At 34.2% G+C, this 17,067-nt stretch overlaps 1 pseudogene; it reads right to left on the bottom strand.

Annotated features, from left to right (window-relative positions):
- The window catches only part of LOC124083233 (trifunctional enzyme subunit alpha, mitochondrial-like), a 51,285-nt pseudogene that overhangs the window by 15,395 nt on the left and 18,823 nt on the right, over positions 1-17,067 (bottom strand).

Here is a 17,067-nt window from a genome sequence, read left to right as displayed (position 1 = left end):
GTATTTTTGCTTTTGTTTCCTGTGCTTTTAGGGCCTTGTACAAAAATCATTTTTCCATTCCAGTGTCCTAAACATTTATCATGTGTTTTCTTCTAGTAGTTTCTGTTTCACATCAGATACTAAAGTCTTTAATCCATTTTGAGTTGATCTTTGTAACTCCTGAAATGTAAGAGTCTAGTCTCATTCTTCTGTATGTGAATATCCAATTTCCCCAGCACCCATTTATTGAAAAGACTATAATTGGCTGTAGATGCATAGTTTACTTCTAGTCTCTCTTTTCCATTCATCTATGTGGCTATTCTAATGTCAATACAGTACCATTGTTATTTTTATTATTAAACCTTTGTATGTGTTGAAGTAGGGTAGCATAATGCCTCCTACTTTGTTCTTTATGCTAACATTGGCTTTGTCTATTCATAAATTTTTGTGGTTCCACATAAATTTTAGGATTGTTTTTCTAATTCTGTGAAAAATATCATGATATTTTGATAGGAATTGCACTGATTTTTGTAATCTCTTTAGTTAGTATGGATATTTTAACAATGCTGATTCCACTAATTTGTGAATATGGAATGTCTTTCTTTTTTTTGTGTGTGCTCTTCAATTTCTTTCATCAATATTTTATAATTTTCATTATAGAGAGCTTTCACATCTTCAGCTAAATTTATTTTTGGGTATTTTATTTCTGGATGTTTTGATTACTGTAACTTTGTTATATCTTTTGAAATAGTATTTATTATAGTCAGGTTTTTTTGTGGCTTGACCAAAAGACTTGACATGAACAATTTTAGAGGAGGAAAAGTTTATTTTGGAGCCCATGGTTTCAGAAGTCTCAGTTCATAAATAGCTGGCTCTGTTGCCCTGGGTCTGAGGTGGGGCAATACATCACAGCAGAATGAAACAGCATAGGACATGGCACCAGGAAGAAGAGAGAGATCCCTGATGATCAAGGACAAATACATTCCCCAAAGACATACCCCCAGGGACCCACCTCTTGTAGCCACACCCTATCTGTCTATAGTTACCACCCAGTTAATCCCTGTCTGGAGATTAATGCTGTGATTAGGCCAAAACTTTCATAGCCAAATCATTTCACCCCTATGCTTTCTTGCATTGTGTCACATATGAGGTTTTGGGAGACACCTAAATCTAAAACACAACATTATTGCAATTGGGATTGCTTTTATGATTTCTAGTTTGACTATACCATTTAAAAATCTTTGGGCCAACAGTGCCTAAGGATTCAAATTTTTCTATATCCTCATCAACACCTATTATTCCTTTCCTTCCTTAAATCATAATAGATAGGTATGGTTGAAGTCTCATTTTGAATTAGATTTGCATTTTCCTGATGATTAGTGAAATTGACTATCTTCTCATATTCCTTGTATCTTCTTCAGAGAAATGTCCTTTCAAGTCATTTGCCTGTTAATCTGATCATTTTAAAAGAAGTTTTTCTTATTGATCTATAGTAATTCTTTATGTAGTCTGAATATTATTCATTATCCCATGTATGGTTTACAAATATTTTCTCTAATTTCAAAGGTTTGCCTCACTTGGTTGATTGTTTCCTTTGTTTCACAAAAGGTTTTAAGTTTGATATAGTCCCAACTATTTTGCTTTTGTTATCACAGATGAATGTCATGGAGCTTTCCCCCTATAGTTTTCTTTAGTCATTTTATTGTTTCATTCCTTATTTTTAGATCTTTAGTCCATTTTATGTTAATTAATTTATTTTTAGTGGTTAATGGACCTTTATTTTATTTATTTATATTTGGTGCTGAGAATTGAATCCAGTGCCTCACACATGCTAGGCAAATGCTCTACCACTGAACTACAACCCAGTCCCCATTTTGTGTTAATTTTTTAAAGTAGGTATGAAATAGGGGATCATCTTTATTCCTTTCATGTAGATATCCAGGTTCCCAACAGTATTTGGAAAAAAATAGAGACTATATTTTCACTATTGTGTGATCTTGGCATACTTAGAAAAGATAATTTCACTATATTCATGAGTGTTTATTTCTGGGATGTTTATTAAATTTCATTGGTCTTTATGTCTCTCTTTATGTCAATACTGTGTTGTTTTGATTACTGTAGCTTTGTAATATATTTTGAAATCAGGTAGTATGTTTTCCAACTTTTTTTCTTGTCTGTTTTGTTTTGAGAGTTCATAAGAACTTTATGATTTTTTTTCTATTTTTCATAAAATACCTTTGGAATTTTTAATAGAGATTACATCGAATCTACAGATCATTTGGGTTATATGGACATTTTAAAATGTTAAGTCTTACAATACATGAACAGCATTTTTCCAGTTATTTGTGAATTCTTTAATTTCTTTCATAAATGCCTTGAAGTTTTCAGTTTGTAAGTCATTCACCTCTTTGATTCAGTTTATTCTTGAGTATTTTACTCTTTTTGATGCTATTATAAATGGGATTATTTTCTTTATTTCATTTTTGGATAGTTTTTAGTTTATAAAAACATTTGATTTTTGTATTAAACACTTTGATGAATTTATTGGTTCTAACAGATTTTTTTTTTGTGTGATCTCTTTAGGGTTTTCAACATATAAAATCATATCATCTATAAACAGAGATAATGTTACTTCTTTATTTCCAATTTTGATGTCTTTTGTTTCTTTTTATTCCCTAATTGCTTTAACTGGAACTTTAGTTCTATAACTGAAGTCATAGGACTACCTGTTCTTATAGAAAAATATTTTATTTTTTCACCATTTAAATATGTGAGCTGTGAGGTTTTCATGTATGACCTGAAATAAGCTAAAGTAATTTCGTTCTATACCTGGCTTCTTGAATGTTTCTATTATGGAAGGATACTAAATTTTGTCAAATTAAATTTGTCAATTTTTTCTACATCCATTGAGATGGCCATGTAATTTATGTCCTTTGTTGTAATGGTGTGGTGTATTTTATTGATTGACTTTCAAATATTAAAATGTCATCATATATCAAGGGTTAATCTCACTTGGTGATAGTGCACAATTCTATGCTGATGAATTCATTTCACCTGCATTTTGTTGAGGATTCTTGCATCAGCACTTTTCAGGGATATTGATCTGTACTTGTATTTTGTTTTCTTTGTTCAGCTTTGTTTCAGAGTAATGGTATCCTTTTATAATTGACTTTGGAAATGTCTCCTCCTATTCAATTTCTGGAGGGATTTTTGAAAAATCATCTTTAATTCTTTAAGTCTTTGATGTAGTTCTGTAGTGATGGCATTAGTTTTCAGATTTTTCTTTCTTGGGGAGGCTTTTATATCTAATTAAATCCCATTACTGGTTATATATCTTTTTGGATTTTCTATTTATTTATAATTCAGTCTTTGTAGGTTGTATACACCTAGGAATTTGTGTATTTTATCTAGGTTATCTAATTTGTTGGCATAGAATTGTTTATAGTACTCTCTTATGATTGTTTTATTTATTTTTGTAGTATTAGTTATACTTTCTCCTCTTCTGATTTGAGTCATCTCTTTTTTCTTGATTAATCCAGCAAAAATTTGCTAAATTTGTTGATGTTTTCAAAACACCATTTCTCAGATTCTTTGAGTTTTTTTCTATTGTTTTTCCCTTCTATTTTTTCACTTATTTGTCTTTTAATCTAGTTACTTACTTTTTCTGCTGCTACTTTCAGTTTAGTTTGTTGTTTTTCTGTTTCCTTGAGGAATGAAGTTAGTTTATTGATTTGAGATCTCTCTTGTTTTAAACATATTTACTGTTATAATTTTTTCTTAGCACTCTTTTTGCTGCATCTCATGTTTTGCTTTCATTTTCCTTTGTTTTATGATATTTTCTAACCTTCATTGTGATTTCAAGATTGTGTTAAGTTTCACATATTTGTGAATTTTCTATTTTCCTAAAGCTATTGATTTTTAATCCATTCCAATATGATCAGAAAAGATAGATGGTGTGATTTCATTTAAAAATTTGTTCTGACTTGCTTGTGGCCTAATCTGATTCATTTTCCTGGGGAAATGTTCTGTGTTATACTTGAGAAAAATGTATATCTGCTTTAGTTGGGCTTTGTGTTTTATATATGTCTGTTAAGTTGCCTATGGTCTTTTTTAGTCCTGTTTTCTTATTGATATACTTTCTGATTGTTCTATCCACTACTCTTGTATTATCTATTTTTCTCTTCAGTTCTTCATAAATTTGGGTTCTTTCACTAGTTAGGGTATATAAATTTATAAGTGTATATCTTCCTGCTGGATTGACTCCTATGTCAGACCCCCATACCTGTAGGTTCCATGTTAATGGATGAAACCACTTGCTTTTCTTTCTTCTGGGGTTATGGAGGGAGTGGGGGCCAGGCACAAGGGCTGGGTGTTGTTGACCCTTTCCTCTTTTTGTGTGGCTCACTGATCTGCCAGTTGGAGGAGCCTAAGACTGAGACTTGTTGAAATAACTCTAAGCTTCCCTTCTCACCACTATAAGGTAGGATGGAATGAGAAAAACTGTCAGTTGGAGTTTTGTCTGCACAAAGCTGACTGATGCACTACCAGGGTGAGGCTGCAGAGTTCTATAGAAGGATTCCATAGGCTGGCGCTTGGGTGGTAATCAGGCTTTTTCGGGTGGTGTCTGCCCTAGAGAGATTAGATCAACACAATTTTAGGGCCTGGCAGTTGAAGATCTCCACTGGGAGTCTGGATCTCATTGGCCTCTCAAAAATTCTACTTGTGGAGCCTGGATGGTGGTTCATACCTATAAACCCAGCAGCTTGGGAAGCTGAGGCAGGAGGATTAAGAGTTCAAAGCTAGCCTCAGCAAAAGCTAAGCAACTCAGTGAGACCCTGTCTCTAAATAAAATACATAATAGGGCTGGGGATATGGCTCAATGGTGAAGTGCCCCTGAGTTCGATTTCCAGTACCTACCACCCCAAAGAAAGAATTCTCCTTGTGGGCAGGGAAGCCAATCCTCCACACACTCTATTGTCTATGAACTTAGTCTTCTTAGGCTTAGTCCCTGAGTGTATTCACACCTGTCTGTTCAGATTCCTGATGAGCTTCAGCTGTTCACATGAGCTTCCAGACTCAAAGGAAAAGTGAGTTGGGTTCCTCTTTGTTTTTCTGACTTGAATTCCCTTGGGTACAATATTCTCTGTGATTGTTTCACTTACGTGCCCTAGGTGTGCTCTAAGTCTCATGGTAGGTGTATTCGCTAGGACAGTATGGCAGTATTTGCCATGCTCTCCTGGCTCCTGAAACTGCTTGGCTTCCTCAGTATGGCTCCCTCTTCAGTTGTCTGTAGCCAGTTGATAAAAACAGAGCACCTACCTATCTTCCCTCCTTCCCTCCTTCCCTCCCTCCCTTCCTTCCTTCCTTCTTAGTTCTAATCAGTTATACATGACAGTAGAAATCTCTTCAATTCACTGTACACAAATAGAGCAGAATTTTTCACTTCTCTGGTTGTTCATGAAGTAGAGTTATACCATTCATGCAATCATACATGTACCTAGGGTAATGATATCTGTCTCATTCCACCATCTTTCCTACCCCTTCCCTTTGCCTCATCCGAAGTTCCTCTGCTTATCCCATATAATCCCCCCCCATACGGATTAGCATCCACATATCAGAGAAAACATTTGTCCCCTAGTTTTTTGAGATTGACTTATTTTGCTTAGCATGATATTCTCCAGCTCCATCCATTTACCTACAAATGCTATAATTTTATTCTACTTTAATGCTAAGTAACATTCCATTGTGTATATGTACTACAGTTTCTTTATTCATTCATCTATTAAAGGGCATCTAGGTTGCTTCCACAGTTTAGCTATTGTGAATTGTGCTGCTATAAACATTGAAGTGGCTGTATTATTGTAGTATGCTGTTTTTAAGTCTTTAAGGTATAGACCAAGGAGTGGGATAGCTGGGTCAAATCATGGTTCCATTCCAAGTTTTCTAAGTAATCTCCATACTGTTTTCCATATTGGTTGCACCAATTTGCAATCTCACCAACACTATGTGAGTGTGCTTTTCCTCCACAGCCTAGCCAAAACTTATTGTTGCTTGTATTCTTTATAACTGCTATTCTGATTTAAGTGAGATAAAATCTTAGAGTAGTTTTGATTTGCATTTCTCTAATTACTAGAGATGTTGAACATTTTTTTCATATATTTGTTGATTGATTGTATTTCTTCTGAGAAGCATCCGTTCATATCCTTAGCCCATTTATTGATTGGGTTATTTGTTTTTTGGTGTTAAGTTTTTGAGTTCTTTATATAACCTGGAGATTAGTGCTCTGTTGTATATTTGGCAAAATTTGCTCCCAAAATGTAAGCTCTCTCTTCACCTCATTGATTGTTTCTTTGCTGAGAAGCTTTTTAGTTTGAATCCATCCCATTTATTGATTCTTGATTTTATTTCTTGTGCTTTAGGAGTCTTGTGAAGGATGTCAGGGTCTAATCTGACATGATGACATTTGGGCCTACTTTTTATTCTATTAGGCATAGGGTCTCTGGTCTAATTCCTAGTTCTTTGATCCACTTTGATTAGAGTTGCATGGTATTGGCACCAAAATAGACATGTAGACCAATTGTACAGAATAGAAGACACAGAGACAAACCCACATAAAGACGATTATCTCATTCTAGTCAAAGACACCAAAAACATTCATTGGAAAAAAGATAGCCTCTTCAACAAATGGTTCTGGGAAGACTGGAAATCCATATGTCCTTTTCAAACAGCAGTCTACAGTGGATTAGCTAAGTTCAGTCCACTTTTCTAATCTCAGGGTTTTGGGTTCTTAATCTGTCTATTGTGTTCCTCTCTGTGTTATCCCTTCCCTGTGTGATGAACCAGTGCTGCTACTCTTCTGACTGGCTTGGCTCCAATGTACCTAAATTCTTCTTGGTTCAATGTACCCAAATATCTGAGTCTCTAAGACATTCTGTCTGTCCAGTATTGAATTCTAGTGAAATCTCTCTTTCACTCACCTTTCTGAGAAATAGTACTTCTGCTGCTTGAATCTTGAGCCACAGAGCAACTAGGAATACAGCTTTCCTCTAATCTGCCATCTTGAATCTTTAAAAAAAAAGTATTTAAAAACTTCTGTGTGTACTAAATATTACCTTCCTTCTTGTTATATACAAACTCATAAATAATATAACTATGTACATAATATTTAAACTGGTATTTAGTATTATAAGTAAAGTAGAGATGATTTCAAGTACATAGAGGTTGTATATAGATTATATGCAAATACTACATCATTTATAAGAGATTTGAGAGTTCTTTAGATTTTGGCATCTAGGTTGGTTCCACAGTTTAGTTATTGTGAATTGTGCTGTTATAAACATTGATATGGCTGTGTCCCTGTAGTATGCTGTTTTTAAGTCCTTTGGGTATTAACCGAGGTGTGGGATACCTGGATTAAAAGGTGGTTCCATTCCCAGTTTTCTAAGGATTCGCCATACTGCTTTCCAGATTGGTTGCATCAATTTACAAACCTACCAGCAATGTAAGAGTGTGCCCTTTTCCCCACATTCTAGCCAATACTTATTGTTGTTTGTATTCTTAATAACTGTCATTCTTACTGGAGTGAAATGAAATCTTTGAGTAGTTTTGATTTGCATTTCTCTAATTGCTAGAGATGATGAACATTTTTTTATGTATTTGTTGATTGATTGTATATCATCTTCTGAGAAGTGTCTGTTCAGTTCCTTGGTCCATCTATTGATTGGGTTATTTGTTTTTTGGTGTTAAGATTTTTGAGTTCTTTATATATTCTAGAGATTAGTGCTCTATCTCATGTGTGTGTGTGTGGTATAAATTTGCTTCCATTTTGTAGGCTCTCTATTCACTTCACTAATTGGTTCTTTTGCTGAGAAGAAGCTTTTAAGTTTGAATCCATCCCATTTATTGATTCTTGATTTTACCAACCCAAATAATCCTTGTTTCTTCCTTCAAGACTTTTTTTTTCCTCCCTCAATATTCTCTTGCCCTCACATCCTTTAACATTTCTTTAGTTCAGTCCTAGTGTGATGAACTCCCTCAGTTTTAAAGTCTATTTCCCTTTCAATTCTTCAAGACAATCTTGATGCATGTAGTATTCTTGGTTTGCAGTTTTATTTTTCTTTCACACCTAGCATACATCAATCCTTTGCATTCTATACAAAAAGTATTTTTGTGAAAAATCTGTTGATAATTTAATGGCAACTTTCTAGTATATGATGAGTCACTTTTCTCTTGTTGCTTTAAAATTTTCTGTCTTTGACTTTTGTTGACCTTAATGTGTTTTTGCACAGTTATCTTTCAGTTCATTCTGGTTGTAGTTCTTTGAGTTTCCCAAATTTGGGTATCAATTTTTTTTCTTCATATTTGGGGAAATTTCAAGCAGTATTTCTTTAAAAACCTCTATGTTGCTTTTCTTTCTCTTTTTCCTTTGAAAATCCATGTTGTGTATTGCAATACGTGTGTGTGCGCGTACGCGCGCGCACGCGTGTCCTGAAAGTCCTTTAGGATATTTTTTACACTTTTTTACTTTTATGCATTGTTTTCTTTTTTCTCTTCCAACTGAATAATTTGAAATTATCTGCCATCAAGTTTGCTGAATCTTTCTTTTGCTTGATCAAATTTGCTGTTGGCCTCTTCTAAAGGATTTTCAATTCAGATATTGTATTACTCAGCTCCAAAATTTGTGTTTCATTCTTTTTTTTTTAAATGTTTCTCATTGTTGACATTCTTATGTTCATTTATCATTTTCCTGATTTCATTTTGTTGTTTATTTTTTCTCTCTTAAAAATCACTGCCTTTTTAAAGACAATTATTTTGAGTTCTTAGGCAAGTTACTAGTTCCATTTCTCTGGGGTTGGTTTCTGGAGATTTGTGTTGTTTGATTGGGCCATGTTTCCCTAATTTTTCATGTGCTTTTATTTTTGACTGAATTTTATGCAGATGAAACACCTTCATCTGTCATCCCTTTTGGAGATTCTGGGGACCTTTGAAAACTTTTTTTGGAAGCTATGACTATTCCAGTCTTATGCATGCTATTTCCCAATTAGAGAGACTTGCAGTAATTTCCTTTTCAGAGCTCTTAATCTCTTGTTTCCTCTGATGTTTGTATATAGTAAGATAGGTTCTCTAGTGCTACAGAAAGTAACAAGGTGCTTTTTCAACCCTTTATTTTAGTGGCTCCAAGTGCCTAAAGTATTTAGTTTTCTTATAAGCTCTCCAAATCAGGTGAGACAGAAAGCAGTTTCTTGGGAAACTTCCCCCAAAGCTAGAATACCAAATCATATTCTAGGTTTTTCCTTGTCTTCCAAGGGAGAGGTTATGGGTTGGATATATTCTTTCAATTACACAAAAGCCCTGAATTATCTGCAACACTGTAGGCCATCTAAACTTTACTGATTCTTTTAGTGCTATAAACCATGTAGCACAGAAACTAATCCCTTACATTGCCTTCAATCCTTTACTCTTCTCTTTTTCCCTAGGGAGAAGTCCTGAGCCAAGTGGACCTGTGCTGGCTTGTAGAATGGGCAGTCATGAAAAAAAAGGCTCATCTTATCTTTTTTACTGTAGCTGTACGTGGCTTTGCATTCACCAGGGATACTGCATGTTTTTAACTGCTTTCTATAATTGTTACAAAAATAATTTGGATTCTCTATTGTTAATTCAGTGGAAAGAGGGCTGGGAGTTCTTATCCCACCGTCTTATCAATGTCATTTCCGTTATAATGAAGTTTTACATTTTAAGTTTGTGTGAGTTTCTACAAAATATATAATGTATTATATTTTTATAGAATTTATACTATAATAGGAGGAAATAACACTGATACAGCCCATAGTTTTATTTAAAAATGGTTTTACATTTAGTTCTATACAGGTAGAATTTATTTAGAATTTTTTCTAATATGATTATTTTAACTCTGAGTTTGAACTTTCATATAATTAACAGCCAAAAATTATCCATTGGTAGAGTATCAGTGTCAAGACCTAGAGTGTCTAGGTGATAGAATGAAAAATATGACCATTATACAATTGTGAAAGAGCAAATATTCATTGTTTAGAGGGAAAAAGTTCTTGATTTAAGATTTAAAAGTAGATTATTAGGGTTAGTTAAAATTGCTAGAGTTCAACTCCTATTGGAATTTTGTTTAAGAGAATGAGGGATATATATATGAATATATATCTTTTTGCCTATGAATTAAAAATATAATACTAATACTGTAGAACATAGATTTATATATACACACATTTATATATTCATATATTGAGAATATAGATATTATATAATATGTTGTAGTAGGAAAAAGGGAAAGAAGGTGGCTATAAAAGTCTAAAGATGCAGGAAATCTTAGGCTATATATTATTTCAAAATGTAAGTATTTAAATATTTAGAATGTTGCTGGAAAAAATTTAAAAGTGCCCAAGAAACAGACTATGTGATTTTAACACTACATTTTACTTTCACCTTATGTCTTGATATGTGCATATGGAAATTATAAAATTAGAATATTTTTTCTTTGTTTCAAGGTCATTAAAAGATCTATGGAGCAGAGGGTATGGTGTGATATTTAGAGTATATCCTGGGGGGTGGGGTGGGTACAGAGCAAAAGGACTTTCTGTTGAAGAAAGTTACATTTTAGAATACAATTTAGAATAGAAATGATCAGAGTAATGCCATTATTGTTACTTATGATTATTAAGTAAATGTTGGATCCAGTTTTTGAAATACCCATGAAATATAGATATTATGAGTTATAAATTTTGCTCTGTTAAGGAGTAATTTACTTTTCTTCAGGTATTTCTAGTATTTTTAAAAATTTTTATTTCTAAGTGCGTATGACTTTATTCTATGCATATGGAGTATATTATCAAGTTATGAAAAAAGGTCCTGCAATATAAGCTGTACAAGATGATATATTATGATTAAGAAGATAGTATTACAACTTTCTTAATATTTTACCTCATTCTCTTAAGAAGGTTTTTATCTATGAATTAAAACAATTCTATACAAATGCAGTAGAATAGATTTATTTTAAAAAGAAATAATAATATTGGGAAGTTTTTATAGATGCAAGAATATATTAAATTTAAGTCCATTGAGATACAAGAACTAGAATTTTTGTATTCCATCATGACAATGACATTTTAAAATTAATTTTTTAATTTGTTATACATAACAGTAGAATACATTTATGCACTTTGATATATCATAAATAGATGGGATATAATTTCTCATTTTTCTGAGTGTACATGTTGTAGAATCACTTTGGTCATGCGGTCACATATATACATAAAGTAATAATGTCTGTTTCATTCTACTATCTTTCATATCCCATATCCGCTTCCCTCCCCTCCCTTCACTTCCCTCTATCTAATCTAAGATAATGCTATTCAGTTTTTTAAAAAAGTGGTTTATTGAGGTATAATTTACATGCCATAAAATTCACCCTTTGTAAGTATGTAATTCAATGATCTATAGTATATAAGGTCATATAACTGTTACAATAAACCAGTTTTGGAATTTTTTATTACACTATATTGTTTTTCAAAGTCCATTTGCAGTCAATTCTTATTTTCTCTGCTTTTCACTATAAATTTGCTCTTTCTGGATTTTTTTTATGAATGGAATCCTACATACATAATCTTTGTGTATGACTTCTTTGATTTAGCATAAAATTTTTCAGGTTCTCTAATATAATGGATCCAAAGTCCATATTTCATTAATTTTTTTCCTCAATAATATTCCATTTATGGATATACTATATTTTATTTATCTACTGACTGGTTGTTTGGATTTTGGATTGTTTTCAGTCTGGGGCTTCTATGAATAATAATGAAGTGTATATTTGCCTAGCAGTATCTGTGTGGACACATTTGTATTTTCTTTTTTTTTAAAATATTTTTTAGTTGTCAATGGACCTTTATTATTTATTTATATGCGGTGCTGAGAATCAAACCCAGTGCCTCACACATGCTGGGAAAGCACTCTGCCACTGAGCCACAACCCCAGCCCTCATTTGTATTTTCTTGCCTAATTGTTGTAAGACTTTCAGTATAATGTTGAATAAAAGAATTGATAGTGGGAGTTCTTGTCTTTTTCTTGGCATTGAAGGAAAAGCATTCCACTTTTTACTGTAAATATGATGTTAGGTGTGAGTTTTTCATATATGATCTTTATCTTGTTGAGATGCATTCCTTTTATATCTAATTTCTTGAGATTTTTAATCATAAAAGGATAATACATTTTGTGAAATGCTTTTTCTGCATTTATTGAGACAATCAGAAAATCTTTATTTTGCCTTCCATTAATGAAGTGTAAAAGATTTTTATATTTGCATATGTTAAACCACCCTTAACTTTTTGAGAAAATCCCATTTGATCATGGTGAATAATTCTTTTAATTTGCTATTGAATTCACTTTAGTTGTGCTTTGTTGAGGATTTTTGCCCCATGTTTATCAGGGCTTTTCTTTTCTTGCAGTGTCCTTATCCTTTATTAGAATAATACTGGCCTTATGAAATATAATTTTCTCTCAATTCACTTCTTTTTGCAATTTTGAGAAGGATTGACATTATTTCTTATTTGAATATTTAATGAAATTCATCAGTGAAATAATAAGGTCTTAGGCCTTATTCATGGGTGATTTTTTTTGTTAATGAGTCAGTCTCCTTACTTGTATTGGTCTGTTCAGATTTTCTGTCTCTTCTCAGTTTTGTCTTGGTATGTAATCCAATTAATTGGCATATACTTGTACACAGTAGTTCCTTATGTTCTTTGTATTTCTGTGAAATAAATTGTAACGTATATATTCTCTTTAGTTATTGACTTTATGTGAGTTTCATCTTTTTTTCCTTAGTCTGGCTAAAGCTTACCATGAATTAATAAGAATTTCTGTTGCTCCATATCCTTGATTGCATTTGGTGTGTTGATGTTCTGAATTTTGGCTATTGTAATATGGGTGCAGCAGTATTTCAATGTTTTAATTTGCATTTCTTAATGGTGTGGGATATGTAACATCTTTCCATGTGCTTCCTTGTCACCTATATATCTTCTTAAGCCCATTTTAAAATTGTTGTTCATTTTTTAATGTTGAATGTCAAGATTTCTTTGTATTCTTCAGATAACTAATTTATTTAAAATGTCTTCTTATATTATTTTATCTCAGTCTGTCGCTTTTTTTTCTCATTCTATTCACAGTGTTTTCTTTCCTTCCTTTTGATAGTTTGATATTTATTGTTAAACTGTTTGTACATAATTACCTCTCCCTCCACTGGCCACCAACTGCTCTCCCAGGAGGAAAAGGAAGCAAAGATGGCTCTAAATGACTCTTAGCTGCCACTTTGGGCCTTATAAAATGAGACCAGTGTGTTCTACCTTCCACCATGAAGCAAAAACTCTAATTTCCAGTCAGACTTCAAAAGGATGAAGAGAGAGTCATAGTAGAAGGCAAACCCAACGCCATAGTTTTGTTTTCCTCCAGTTACTCTGATAAATTTAGATAGCACTATTGAAATAACAGCAATGCTGGCAGCTAGAATGTTATGGTTAGGATCTTGAATGTCCTCCAAAGGCTCATGTTTTGAAGGCTTGTTCCCAGTGCAGCAATGTTCAGAGACAGGTCTTCTGGGAAGTGATTGGATTATAAGGACTCTGACCTCATCGGTAATACACTGATGGATGAATAATTTGATGGCATTATTGGGAGATGGTGGAAACTCTAGGAAGTAGAGCCTAGTTGGAGGAAGTTTATTGGGGGTCTGCCTTGGAAGTAGCTTGTCCCTGGTCCTTTCCTCTCTTTCTCTGGTGCTTAGCTGCCATGAGGTTAGTACACCCTTCTATCTTGATATTCTTGCCTTGCCTCAAACCAAAATTAATGGCCCGGCTGAAACATCTAACACAGAGATCCAAAATGAATCTTTTTTCATTTAAGTTGGTTTTGTTAGGTATTTTGTCCCAGTGATGAAAAGCTGATGCAAACATAAGGTTAGTATGTTGACTGTGCAGTTTATGAGGGCTTGCTCAATGGTAGAACTTCTTGTTAGGGTTGTTACCATGGTCAATGAGCAACTGATTTGGGGTGAACTGTTTTCCATAGGCAGCCTAATACTATTTGAGCCAGTCTATTACCTTCTTAGTATTATACAGATTCACAAAGCAGAAGTGCTCTCCAAAGCAAGCGGAGAAGCCAAGAGCAAAGACTGCTCCAGTGTCTCCTGCTGCACTTGCAGCCAAGATGCTTTCATTCACAAATCTTTTTACTGGGTGGTGATGTATCTCTTTGTCAGAGGAAACCTTAGACTTAGGAGAAAACCTCAGATTTACAAAAATACTGACTATGTCTGAATTCAAAGCCTTATTCTTTGAATGCTTCTTGGTTTAGCAGCTTTTTCACTGCTGTGACTAAAAGGCCCAATCAGTGCATTTGTAGAGGAGAAAAGGTTTATTCAGCATCTCAGTTTCAGAGGTCTCCATCCATAGACAGCAGGCTCCATTACTTGGGACTCAAGGTGAGGCTGAACATCATGGCAGAGTGTTTGGCAGAGGGAAGCAGCTCATGTGGTGATCAGAAAGCAGAGAGAGGTCTCCTTCTACTTGCCAGAAACAAATATATTCCCCATTGCCACATCCCAATTCCCACCTCCTCAGCTGTAATCTACCACTTTAGTTAGCACTCAGTTAATTCCTATCAGGGGATTAGTTCACTGATTGGTTTAAAATTCTCACAACCCAATTATTTCTCCTTTGAACCTTCTTGCATTGTCTCACATGTGAGCTTTTGGGGGGAAACCTTACATGCAGCCATAACACTTCTGATCAAAGTAAAAACCCTTTCCAGACCCTTGAACAGCATCTGTTTCAGCAGTTCTAGGCTTCTACCTCCTAAATGCTCCCTATAGGTCTTGCCTAGATCTTCTGCCACATGTTTTGCTACATCCACTGTAACTTCATTTGCCAGTGTAACAGTACCCATAGGAAAGCCAAAGATTCTCTCAGGGAATCTAGCTTTCTGGAGGATTCATATGACTTCAGACATCATGGGTGCAAGGCACTTGGTGGTATAGAAACCAGGTCCATCTTTAACCATAGTGATGATCCTCCTCTACCTGTTACACCTGAAGCAATTGTATCCTTGGATGTCTTTTTACTTATGATCTCAAACAGCTGTGCTTGTCCATAGGAGAGAAGTAATACATAGGAGAGAAGTAATACAGTCACTCTCTCAAGTCTTTTGCCAACAGCAGCAAGTTTGGCAGCAATTTGATTAGAAAAACAGTGATCTGGGATCCCTACTGTTACTTCCTTTAGTACTCTGTGCTTAAGACTAAGGTCCTCAAAAATATCTTCAATCACCATGTTGGCCTTTTCAAAACTCTGGTAATTAAGTTGCCTATCCAAGTTGCTGAAAGTAGAATTTCTTTCTAATAATATTAGAACTTCCTTATTTATTTTATCAGACAATATTTTGAATACTTGCTGTTCTTGGCCCTTCCCAGCTACAGCATCTTTTAAATGCAGTCTTCAGTCCTTTATTCAGGTGATGCTACCTCCCTGTCAGCCCTCCACCAAGAGTAGCTAGGTGCTTAATATTCTTCTACAGAGATCCAAATTTATTTTTCTTGAACAAGACCTAACTATGATTGTAATGGTTAATTTGAATTGTCAACTTGGTTGGATTAAGAGATGCTGATGATTAAAAGGTTCTGGGTGTATCAGTGAGAGTGTGTCAAGGAATGATTAGCATGTGGGATAGCCCACTGAAGTGGAGACCCTCCCTAAGCGTGGGCAGCACAGTCCAATAGGATGATGGCTTGGATGGAATAAAAGTTGGAAGAACAAGGAAGCAACAGCAGATGCAAGCTCAGTTCTTCTTAAATGGGTTCTTGATTGCTGCTGCGATCAACTGAGGATATAAACTCTTGATTCTTAGTCTTCCAAAACAGACTTTGCCAGTGATTCTTGAGAAACCTTTGGTCTTGGACTAGGGTAGCACCTTTGATCCCTCTTGTTCTGGGGCTTCAGCCTCTTGGACTGTGCAGCTACAGGTTCTTTTAGCTCTCCAGCTTGCAGGTGGCTATTATGGACTATTCAGATTCTGGTTGCTTAAGCTAACCTAATGAAAACCCCTTTATAATTATACTTCCTGTTGATTCTGTTCCTCTAGAGAATCCTGACTAATACAATGATAGTCCTATAAAGGCCTTTAATCTTTGGTCATTGCAACCTCTTCAAATTTGAGAATTGATGAGATAACCAGCATCATTCCCTTGATTGGATCCAGTCTTTATCACATACTTTATTTTCAGAGGTGCTGGATAATGATCTTCAGTCTGCTTTTACACTTTTTCTTCCACCTTTTTGTTTCCTGACAAATGGAATATTCATGCTGTATGATGTCAATTTTTTCATCATTATTTTATGTCTTTGGAGAGATCTTATCTGCTAGTCCTTTGGAAAAAGTAACTGTAGCTTTTTCTAAGTATCCAAATATTTTTGACTCTGGAGATTTTCATCTTGGTCTTGGGGATTCCACCAATTGGTCAACTAGTTCACCTAAAACAGGGCTTTTAAGAAAAGGAAGCTCACAAAATATAATACTTCACTTAAAAGAAGAAGTCAGAATCATATTGATAGATGGGTAGACACACAAACGATATGAAAAAGCAAAGGAACAAACCATCCCAGACAACCCATAATGCTCCAACAACTTCATTGACATCACATTGAAAGAAGCGTCAGAGAAGGAATTTAGAAAGTTTATAGTTAAACTGTTCAACAAGAGATGATGTAATGAGTAAAATCCGAGAGAAATAGAAAGTGAAGTATCACTTCAATAAAGAGAGAGATTCTGAAAAAGAACCAAACAGAAATCCTTGAAGAAATTAATGCACCAGATTAAAAATTTAATGGAAAGCATCACCAATAGACTAGACCATATTGAAGACAGATTTTCAGGCCTTGAAGACAAAGTATATAATCTTAAAAATAAAGGCTACCATAGAGAAAAGATGTTAACAGACCATGAAGAGAATATTCAAGAAACATGGGATAACATGAGAAGACCAAATTTAGGATTCATCAGGATAGAGAAGGCTCTGAA

Source organism: Marmota monax, unplaced genomic scaffold (genome assembly GCF_021218885.2).
Source record: "Marmota monax isolate L192 unplaced genomic scaffold, Marmota_monax_Labrador192_F-V1.1 WCK01_AAM20220418_F8-fsc00013, whole genome shotgun sequence".
Classification (NCBI taxonomy): Eukaryota; Metazoa; Chordata; class Mammalia; order Rodentia; family Sciuridae; genus Marmota; species Marmota monax.
This window is presented reverse-complemented; position numbering and strand designations above follow the sequence as displayed.